At 44.0% G+C, this 11,077-nt stretch overlaps 1 pseudogene; it reads left to right on the forward strand.

The window, feature by feature from the left end:
- Window positions 1-4,131: 4,131 nt before the first annotated feature.
- LOC110576936 lies at window positions 4,132-8,052 on the forward strand (annotated as a pseudogene).
- The last annotated feature ends 3,025 nt before the right edge of the window (window positions 8,053-11,077 follow it).

An 11,077-nucleotide genomic window follows, 5' to 3' on the forward strand; every position in this document is an offset into this window, starting at 1 on the left:
CACTTCTAGAAAAATGTGTGAGATGTTCACTTACGAGATGTTCAAATTTTGTTGAATATTGATAAAACGTGGCTATTAAAAAAGTAAAATTAGAGCATGGTCTTGGAACTTGATTTATTAACACAAGGCCCCAGCTCATCCACAGATTCATCAGATGTTACGGCTACAAGTATCTTACAGCTAAGGCATTGGAGGCCAAGCTCACTATAGCGTGAGCATTGAATAGGGAGTCGTGATACTGAGTCTCTGCCATCTAGCTGGAGGGGCCTCTGTAAACCCCTCCAGAAAGGAAGGAGGCAGTGCAGTATTTTGGTCAGGACTATGGGCTCAGAGTGAATTCAGGATTCACGATGACTAATGATTGGCCCGAAGTTTCTAATGATTGAGCCTTAGTTTCTCATCTGTAAAATGAGGATAGTAATAGTACCTACCACACTGGACTGTTGTAAGAATAAATGAGGGAAGGCGTGTAATCCCACTGGCCCTGAGAAACCAAGAAAAGAAAGACAATTCTCTGCATACAGACATGTTGTACTGTACGTACAACCCAAGCCTGCTCAAGGAACCTTTGTGTCACCTGCACACCGCGAAGAAGTCATAACCATCCTCAGAAGCCATTAGGCGCATCTGCGAGATGTCAGGGCCAACTTCTGCCGATGGAAGGGACCCTCTACTGGGTATCCTCACAGCCATTGTTTCTCCCTTGGAGGACAGAAGCCAGGAGACTGAGGTCTGGGGAGGATGGGACAGTGTCTCAGTCTCCCCAGCTCCCCCTACTACAGAAACCTGTTTGGGGGGAAAGATGACACCAAAAAGTGACAAAAAGGCAAACTGGAGATTAAGAGCATAATTGCAGGATATTCCTAAACTCCAACACTAAAGCAAAAGGATTATTGAGTAACAAGCTTTATGTAGCATTTTGGAGAAGGGCTCATAGGGTTTCATAGAAGGAAGAGTTTTCATTGCACCTGCCAGGAGCAACTTTCAAAGTCTTCATTAGACATTTCTCTGCAACCTTCTCATCTGCCACTCCCCTCCACCACGCCGAGCGTTTCTGGATCTGCTTCTACCCAAGGAAATTCCTGGTCCTGCATGGCTCCTCTCTCTGTTAGATTTTTCCTTTTCCAAACCCCCAACTTTAAATTCTTTATGCCTCCACGGTCTAGAGCTGACCAGCCCCCACTACTTCACAGTCCAAACCTGGCACATTTCCAAAGGCAGCACCAGCAAGATGGCATCCATCTAATGACATCCAGCATTATTGGAAGGCAGGTGTGGTTACAGATGTTAGAGTGTATTTCCCCCAGTACAGCCTAACGCATTGCTTGGATCCCATAGTGAATATACATATTGGTCAACCCAGCATCCATCTGACCCCTTTTCAACTGAACCCATATTCCCCTTCTAGTATCTACCCTCCCCTTCATGCAGTCCAATGCTTTCATGGAAGCTGACCTTTACCCCAGCTCCAGTGGTGAACCCTGAAGAATCTAAGCCAATTAGACTATTCCCATCACCTTTGCCAAATTTCTTGATTCAGGGATGGCTGTGTAACTCATTAGGGCCAATGAGAAGTGACAGGGGACTTTCTGAGTTTCTGAGAATGGAATTTCCTTGCTCTTCTGAGCAAGCTATGGGATGCCAGCACTCTCCCACTGGACAGAGCCATCCTACAGCCCAAGATGAAGCAGCCTTGGGGTTGGCAAAGGGAAATGACTCACAGAACCTGGGTCTTAGCTAATGTTTTTGAGCCTCTGGACCTCTAGCTTAACACCAGTCCACCTCTGATGTCTGGTTACCTGACTAGCTACTCATTTAAGCCAGCTCCAGCCGAGGTTTTTGTGTCCTGCAGTCAAAAGCATTCTAACTGAGATAGGCCCCGTTGTTTCTTATGTACTGATCTTAAAATCCAACTAGACCACAAATTCTTTTTTTTTTTTTAAAGATTTTATTTATTTATTCATGAGAGATAGAGAGAGAGGCAAAGGGAGAAGCAGGCTCCCTGCGGAGCGGGGAGCCCGATGCGGGACTCGATCCCAGGACCCTGGGATCATGACCTGAGCTGAAGGCAGACGCTTAACCGACTGAGCCACCCAGGCGTCCCTAGACCACAAATTCTTGAAGGACAGAGACTTAGATTTCTTTTGTATTTCCGCAGTCCTTGGGACAACATGGCAGGAGTTTGAGGTTTCAACAATGGGCTGGTTTGTTATGTAAGATCCTTGAAGTAAGGGTCCTTGGTTTTTGGACATTAACTCTGAGGTATAAGAATTCAGATTCCTATCAATAAACAATTATTAATGAAAATAATGGCTTTGGATAGTTTGGAATTTTAACCACATGGGAGTCATAATTATAAATTACAACTCAGCCTGAGGGAATCTGAACATTCTTCTCCATCTTGTCCTCCATATTCCTAAGAATCGACTTCTATACAGGCCGCATCTAGTCAGATCCCCAAATCTGTAGAGTCTTGGTGGTTTTTAATGAATGTGCTGATGAATTTGGAAGCATAGATCTTACTGAACATATTAACGAACTTTGAAGAAATAAGCCTTTCAAGAGAAATCCAACTGAAAATTCTCCAAGGTCAAAGAAAGAAAAGAAAAATTAGCTTAATCAAACAACCAGCCAGTGAGTGGAAGCTCTTCTCACTCAGGGTATAGACTGTATCGTTTCAGGAATCATACAAAAAGCAGAACATTCAGAAGCCGCCCAGAACTTGTGCCCAAATCACAGCACACAGCAGTGCTGGACAGTATGTATTCCGAGGACCAACTCTGACTGGCATCTATCTTGTTAGCAAATACATTTTTACTTGCAGGGAAACCCTACTCAGAAACCACACACATTCCTCTTAAGGCCTTCAGTGAGACTCTACTATACTAAAGACCTGGCATTTGTGCTGATTTTAGAAAAAGAAAGACATATTTATTAGGATCTCTTAGAATACATTAAAGTGCTTCTGTGCTAACCCAGGACAGTGTCTTGGTCATTTATATAAGATTTCCTGCATACTTCAGTGATCAACCTGCAAACTTTCCAAAGCTCCAAGTCCACTCTGGAGCCTCATGCTGTCCCCTCCCCCACATCTAGAACTTCCATGCTGTCACTCTGAGAGCTCCTGAAGTCCACTGTCCCTAGGAAGCAGTCCCTGACTCCCTTTTCAGGCACCCTATCTGAAAATGAACTTCACAGAATTCCCCCATCACGCAACACCCCCACAGGCTGGATTTCCCATAATGGAAATACTTTATTTCTCATAGGTATTTATTAATGTCTTCAATATGTTTATTTATATCTCCATCGTATGAGCTTCTAAATGTCAAGGATCTTATCAGATTCACTCAAATTGAACAACAAGGAAAAACCATAAGGCAAATGGAGTGCTCATCCTTCCTTCCCCTTGGCTCTGGGCAGGCTGCTTTTCAGACATCAGAATACCTCTGACCACAAGTCATCTGCTGCACCTCCTTCCTTTCCCCTTTCAAAATGGAACTGTCCCTTCCTCCAGCCCCTCAAAACTCTGCTTCCTGGTAAATTTTCAAATCAGCTGCATTATAATGAGCATGCCTTACTATGTTATCCCATCCAGTTGTCATAAAAGGACAAATGATGAGAATTTGACGTAACCTGACAAGGAGAGGCAGTTTGGCTCTAGGAGCCTGAGTTGTTCCATGAGGCAAGCAAGTATCCACCTTCAAGTGTTAAAGCCCACCTTGGTAAAGAGCCAGCCATGACACCCCACAAAAAGCAAAGCTTTAATAAGGGCTGTTGGAACAAGAATCATTTCCTATACATACTTCTTCTACTCTTTTTTTTTTTTTTTAGATTTTATTTATTTATCTGACAGAGAGAGAGAGCACAAGCAGGGGGAGCAGCAGGCAGAGGGAGAGGGAGAAGCAGGCTCCCCGCTGAGCAAGGAGCCCAATGCGGGGCTCAATCCCAGAACCCTGGGATCATGACCTGAGCTGAAGGCAGACGCTTAACCGACTGAGCCACCCAGGCGCCCTTCTTTTTATTCTTTATAAAGCACTTTCACACATATTATTTTGCTAATGATGATGCGATACACACAAGTATGAAAATAGAGCCTTAGAGTCTAAGTGCCTCTCTAAACATGCCACTAGCATGTTATCAGACAGGACAGTGAAGGTATTTGTAGTTTCTTTAAAGGCAATTTTTACAAATTTGGGGAAACTACTGTTTTGTTTGTAGGTTCGCTCTTCTACTTCCCTGAGACAGGCAGAAAGGGACTTGAAGCCATTCTCGTCTTATTCTCTCTTCTCTATCTCTCAACTATGACCATCCCCACACCTTGGAATGTTCGTGGGAGGGAAGGAGAAGCTATTTCTTCCTGCTAAGAAACCTGATCGCAAGACAAGCAACATGTCAGGAAGCAGTGTTCTTCAGAGGAAATGCTTATGACTCTTTGATCCTCAAGGACTACAGAAGGGAGATAGCTTTCCTCACCCTCTTCCTCAGGACCCCCCTGCCATCAGAACCTTACCCCATCCAGGGTGGGATGAGAGAAGTGATCTCGGGGAGAGGTGGAGGCTGGGGACCCAGGAACTTGGGGATTGATTTCCCCAGGCATCAACAGCCTCTTAGACCCAACCCAAGAGATGAGTTTCCAGCCAGGACCTCTACACCTTCACACAAACATAAACATGGCATGCAGGGGTGTGCCTGCCCAGCCTCCAGGTGGTACTGCAATTCCTGCCTTCTCCCCAAACACGTACGTTCACAACTCCCTGGATTCCAATTGGGAGTAGGAGGTAGAGAGTGGAAAGGCAGGTCAATCAGATACTTAAAGATGAAACATCCCAGGTGTGAGGCCAGAGGCCAGGTGGCTCTGCATGAAAGGAAGGTGGCAGTTTTTGTTTATCTAGAAAATGCAGGAGGGGAGGCCTGGCATTCTCAGATACCTGTTTCTCTATTCTTTTCAACCAAACTAAAATTTCAACGCCTCGAATCACTGGAGAAAGACGGGCTTTCACAAAATCTTGTGGATTTAAAAAATTCTAGCCACTGCTTACCCAAATCTTACTCTTTGCAAAATACCCCAGGAGATGTATTTATTTATTTGACAAGCAGGGGGAGAGGCAGAGAGAGAGGGAGAAGCAGGCTTCCCACCAAGCAGGGAGCCAGATGCGGGGCTCGATCCCAGGAACCTGGGATCATGAACTGAGCCAAAGGCAGATGCTTATTCGTCTGAGCCACCCAGGTGTCCCCTTCCCTAGGAGATATAAAGGTTCATCAGGTTAGGGTTATAGAAGAGGCACCAAAGGGAATTCAAGGGCACTGCACAGTTCGCTATTTAGTGTTTCCAAAACTTTGCTCCACAGATTACTTAGGGTTCCACAGTTAGACTACACGAGAAAACGCTACACGGGATTCCCCCTCCTGAAAATTCCCAGTGTCTGTGAGCATATTCAATGCTTTCTGGGTGGATGGATGGCTAAATTAGAATCTTTATATCAAAAAAGACAAGAGCTAACAAGTGTTGGTGAGGACAGGGAGTAAAGGGAACGTTTGTGCCCCAATAGTAGGAATATAAACTGGCACAACCACCATGGAAAAGAGTATGAAGTTTTCTCTAAAAATTAAAAATAGAATTATCATACCATCCAGCAATTCCACTTCTGGATATCTATCTGAAGGAAATAAAATTGCTATCTTGAAGAGATATCTGCACTCCCGTGTTCACTGTGGCATTATTTACAATAGCTAAGACATGGAAACAACCTAAGTGTCCACTGACTGAATGGATAAAGGAAATAATAAAGAAATATTATCCAGCCATTTAAAAAAAAACAAGGAAATCCTGCCATTTGTGACAACACAGATGAACTTTGAGGGCATCATGCTAAGTGAAATAAGTCAGACAGAGAAAGACAAGTAATGTATGATCTCATTTTTATGCGGAGTCTAAAAAAATTAACTCACAAAAACCGGTGGTTGCCAGGGACATGGGGTGAGGAACAGGGCAGAAAACGGGCAAAAGTGGTCAAAGGGAACACACTTCCAGTTGGAAGATGAACAGGTCCTGGGGATATACCACACCAGATTGTGACTATAGTTAACAGCACTGTATTGTGTATTTGCAAGCTGCTAAGGGAGAGTAGATTTTCGAAGTTCTCAACACACAAAAATTGTAACTATGTGAGGGGACGGAAGTGTTAACTAACCTTATAGTGGTGATCATTTTGCAATATCCACACAGATCACTGCAGTTGTACATCTTAAACATACACAATGTTACATGTCAATTACATCTCAATAAAGCTGAAAAATAAAATAATAATCTGTAGGTGGTTGCCCCTAGGTGTGCTCTCCTGGAACCTTTAGGTTGCCAATATTCTCTTTGTGAGCTCTAAGTAACAACTAGGGTAGCCACCTTGGAGACAATGATGCTCTTTGTTTCCAGTCTGCCAACCTAAGACCTCTCTCTCTCTCCCCATGTATTTAAAAGCTTATGTCTTTTTGACACCGGTAAGCTAAACAGGCGCAGAAGAGCTAAATAACAAATTCAGCATTAGGGATAACAGGCACTTACCTGAAAAGTTACACGTTAGAAACTCCTCACAATAAACCTGTTCTGGGGGAGGATGAGATCATTTTAAGTAGAATTCCAGTAAATTCTACAACCAACAAATTCAAGAAACAATCTCAGGGAGCTAGGGGTATGGACTTGCCATTTTTGCGTAAGTCTGTTTACTCTCACATCCTTATGACCTTCAGAAATTGATCTTCTAAACTTCTGGCCTTGTCCATTTCAAAGAATGCAGTAAGATGACTGAGTTCAGTTCCACGTTTAATCCAGTTGTCTAGATTAAGACCTGAGTCGTGAACCTCTGAATTGTGGCACACTGCACTTCTAAATGTTCTCTTAGCCACTAATTTGCTGACATTTCAAACAAATGACATCCGCAAAGTGGATCTGAACCCAGGTCTTTACTTCCCAGGATCAAAGAACTGATTGAGCAAATGAAGCCCGTGAAGTGGATAAAAACAAAGTGGAGAGATGACACGACATAAATATTTGAGTGTCAGCCTCTCAGTTGCTCACAGAACAGTTGGACAACGATTGCCTGGCTCTCCTCCGTATGGCCTAGTCACCCTGCTCGCTTCCCGCACTGGGCTGTACCCAGAGCAGGACTCTGAATGCTGCAAACACAGCCCCCACACCCATCCACAACCATGCCTTCCCTGGTCCACTCCCCACTTAAAAGAACATATTCTGCACAACAGTGTGAAGAGACTTAAGCCACAGATCTGTGCACTTAAAAAGGATTAAGATGGTAAATTTTATGTTATGCATATTTTACCACAATTTTTAAAAATGAAAAAAGAGATGTACTCATTACCAATTGAAGAGCACACCTAGTATCTGTAACACGGTTGAAGAAAAGTTCGCCTTAATACTAACACTAATCATAATAATAATAGCTAACATTTACTGAGCCCTCACTAGGGCTCTCATTTAAAGATAATCAATCAGGGGCGCCTGGGTGGCTCAGTTGGTTAGGCGACTGCCTTCGGCTCAGGTCATGATCCTGGAGTCCCAGGATCGAGTCCCGCATCGGGCTCCCTGCTCGGCAGGAAGTCTGCTTCTCCCTCTGACCCTCCCGACCCTCCCCCCTCTCATGTGCTCTCTCTCAAATAAATAAATAAAATCTTTAAAAAAAAAAAAAAAAAAAAAAAAAGATAATCAATCAGAGGACCTTCCAGCTTGGAACCATGGCCAGTTTGTCCGTAACCTCACGGAGAAGGCCCCGGCGCTGCTGAACGCTGCTGTGACTTACTCAAAGCCTCGACTGGCCACATTGTGGCACTATGCCAAGGTTGAGCTGGTTCCTCCAACCCCTGCTGAGATCCCTACAGCTATTCAGAGCTTGAAAAAAATAGTCAAGAGTGCTCAAACTGGTAGCCTCAAACAGCTCACAGTTAAGGAAGCTCTGCTGAATGGTTTGGTGGCCACCGAGCTGTGGATGTGGTTTTATGTCGGCGAGATCATAGGCAAGGGGCATCATTGGTTATAATGTTTGAAGACCAATCTTTAACATTTATTTATATGTGGCTTATTATTTGAGTGTTCTTGAACCATGTGTGATCAGACTGGTATTTGAATAAAAGAAGATAATGTATCAAAAAATAATAATAATAATCAATCAAAGAGGGAGAGAACCATGAGAGACTCATGACCCCAGGAAACAAACTGAGGGTTGCTGGAGGGGATGTGGGTGGGGGGATGGGGTAACTGGGTGATGGGCATTTAGGGAGGGCACAGGTTGTGATGAGCACTGGGTGTTATACACAACTAATGAATCACTGAACTCTACATCAAAAACTAATGATGTACTATATGTTGGTTATTGAATTTAAATAAAATTTTTAAAAAAGAAAAAGAATAATAAAAAGATAAATAAATCCACATACGTACACATACGTTGTAGAGACTAGTACCATCTCCATTTCATAAATGAAGCACAGAGAGATAAAGTCACTTTCCCAAAGTCACACAGTAGTAATAGTGGATGTACCAAGAGACTCTAAAGATGTATGTAGGCCATTCATGTAATTTGATTAAAAGGTAATTTGAACACTTATGGATTATCTATTAGCTGTCGAAAAAAATGTTCGCTCCTGGTAGGGCACCAAAATGTGTATCAAGGAGAACCCAAATCTGGAGATTCCAATTAGCATTCTCAGGGCAGCACGACCTGCGGTATTTCTGGGGCAGTTCTAGCATTCCAAAAATGACTTCGTAGTGCCAACTCTCCAAGTGACACGTTGGAACTACTCTGTTTAAACGCGTCGTGTGGGCTTCACATGGTGTCTAACGGATGCTTTCAGCTGACTGGGCTCCCCTTTCCTCCCCTCTTCCAGTTCTGTTTCCTGAAAGTCCCTGAGGCTGCCATTTGTGGGCTGCAGGTATTGACTATTTCACTAATACAAAGTCCAATGAGTTCTCTGGAATTTTAACAACACAAGAATGCCCACGAGGCGGGCAGTAAGAAGGGATGATGAGGGCAAATCACTGAAATAAAGACAGAAAAAGGATGAGGTTGCACCAGAAATTACCATTATTTTCCATATCCAAGAGACAGCCTGACCCTAGACAAATACATAATGCTGAGTTTAAATTCTGATCCAGCAACGTATTGCCTTGAATCCCTCACCCTCGTTTGCCTCCCTGTCCACGTCTGTAAAAAGAAGTAGACCTACATCTACTTCATAGGTTGTTATGAGACTTGAGAGAAATGTAGTATTGACGTGCTTGCCGAGCTATCCAACAATATGTAAACAGAGTTCTAGGTATCCTTCCTATGCAATTTGTATTTAAAAAATTCATAAATTCATAACCATCAACACATTTCAAATCCAAAGACAGATTCTGCATTAAAAAGCCCCCATTTGTAGAAACATTCTACTCATCTGTGTTGTTTGAAAACCTGATGTGAAAGGCTGTGACCACACAGGATTTTGATTTCTATCCTGTTTGTAATTCCTATTTAACTAATGAAAGACCTTAGCTGAAATCATCAAGGGAGGTTAGGTATATAGCCCTAATATCTTAGAATAAAGTAAAAAAGGATAACCGTTTACGCTCTGTTGATGTCACGGAGAACGGACAGTCCCAACAAGGTATTCTTATACCTGAAACATCCTCTGCCCTCCATTCAGAAACTTCAAATATTAAAACACAGCAACTGTTGAGGAGTTCCAGTCCCATTGCTCAATGTCACCGAAGGAGTATCTCAGCCGTGTTTTTGTGTCACTCCCTTGTCTAAGGCCCTGAGCCCTGAATTTAACTTGGGCCACAAAACGCACCATGAAGTGTGGTCCAGGTGCACAGCGCCCCATCCAAGTGCCTACTTGCATGGCAGTATCTCCCAGGAGCAGAAACCCCAGACTCTGCTCTGAGCACGTTGGTGAAAGCTCGGAATCACCCCCTTCTTGGGAAGACCTTTTCCTTAGTGGTCTTCCCAGGAAGCCCCATTCACCTCCAGCACAGGTCCTACCTCCGAGAACATCCTCACACCTCCCGGCCGTAAACACCTTACAGTGACACTGTGCGTGCAGAGGCATGGCCCCTGCCTGGAGGGCTTGTGACACATGCAGCACAAGAAACAATGTTCAGACAAGACAGCAGATCAAGGGGCTGATAAGATTCGAATGCGAGCTGTTCTCCTTCCCCCTCCATCCCTCGGAGGGTAGTTCTTCAAAGAGGAGCCAGGACAGGAGAGAAGGATGGATCATTCAGAGGAGACCCTTCTGGGGATGGAGCGATGGATATTCACAGAGAGTCCGAGGGGTGGGTTGGGGAAGAGGAAAGATGGCTGGGGAAGGGACCAGGAGGAAAAGAAGGCAGAAGCATAAGTAGGAACCGAGGCGGGATCATTTTTTTTTTTTAAAGGTTTATTTGTTTATTTGGCAGGAGGAAGGGCCGAGGCGGGGAGAGAGTCTTAAGCAGACTCCTCGCTAAGCACGGAGCCTGACTCGGGGCTCGATCTCACAACCCTGAGATCATAACCTGAGTGGAAACCAACAGTCTAATGCTCAACTGCCTAAGCTACCCAGGAGCCCCCTCCTCTGAGGGATGTTTTAAAGGGACTGGGAAGGTATTGCAGAGAGCAGCGCCTGTGAGATGGCTCAAAGGCACTGAGGGTCCCCTTCCGTGGCCACAGCAGCAGAAGACGGGAACCATTTTTCCAGCAACCTTTTTTCAATTGTCACTGCTGTTATTTCCTAGAGGAAACATTTTCAAAGAGGACAAAGTTTCTACACGCCAGAATGTTCCTCGCCATTTCAATAACAGAAAAACTAGAGACAATCAAAATGTCCATCAAAGAGATTGCTTAGTACATGGAGGGTGTCCGTGTGGTCAGTATTGTGCAGACACGTTGTGGAAAAGATCATTATTAAGACAGTATATAAACATGGAGAATATACGTGGTTAGTATCAGGAGAAGACACCAAACTGGTATGTTAGAATGAACCTGCCACAATGCCCAACAAACGTATACGTGGACAAAGACTAGGAAAAATGCAAATATAAAAAAAAGTACCG

This window comes from Neomonachus schauinslandi, chromosome 14 (assembly GCF_002201575.2).
Source record: "Neomonachus schauinslandi chromosome 14, ASM220157v2, whole genome shotgun sequence".
NCBI lineage: Eukaryota > Metazoa > Chordata > Mammalia > Carnivora > Phocidae > Neomonachus > Neomonachus schauinslandi.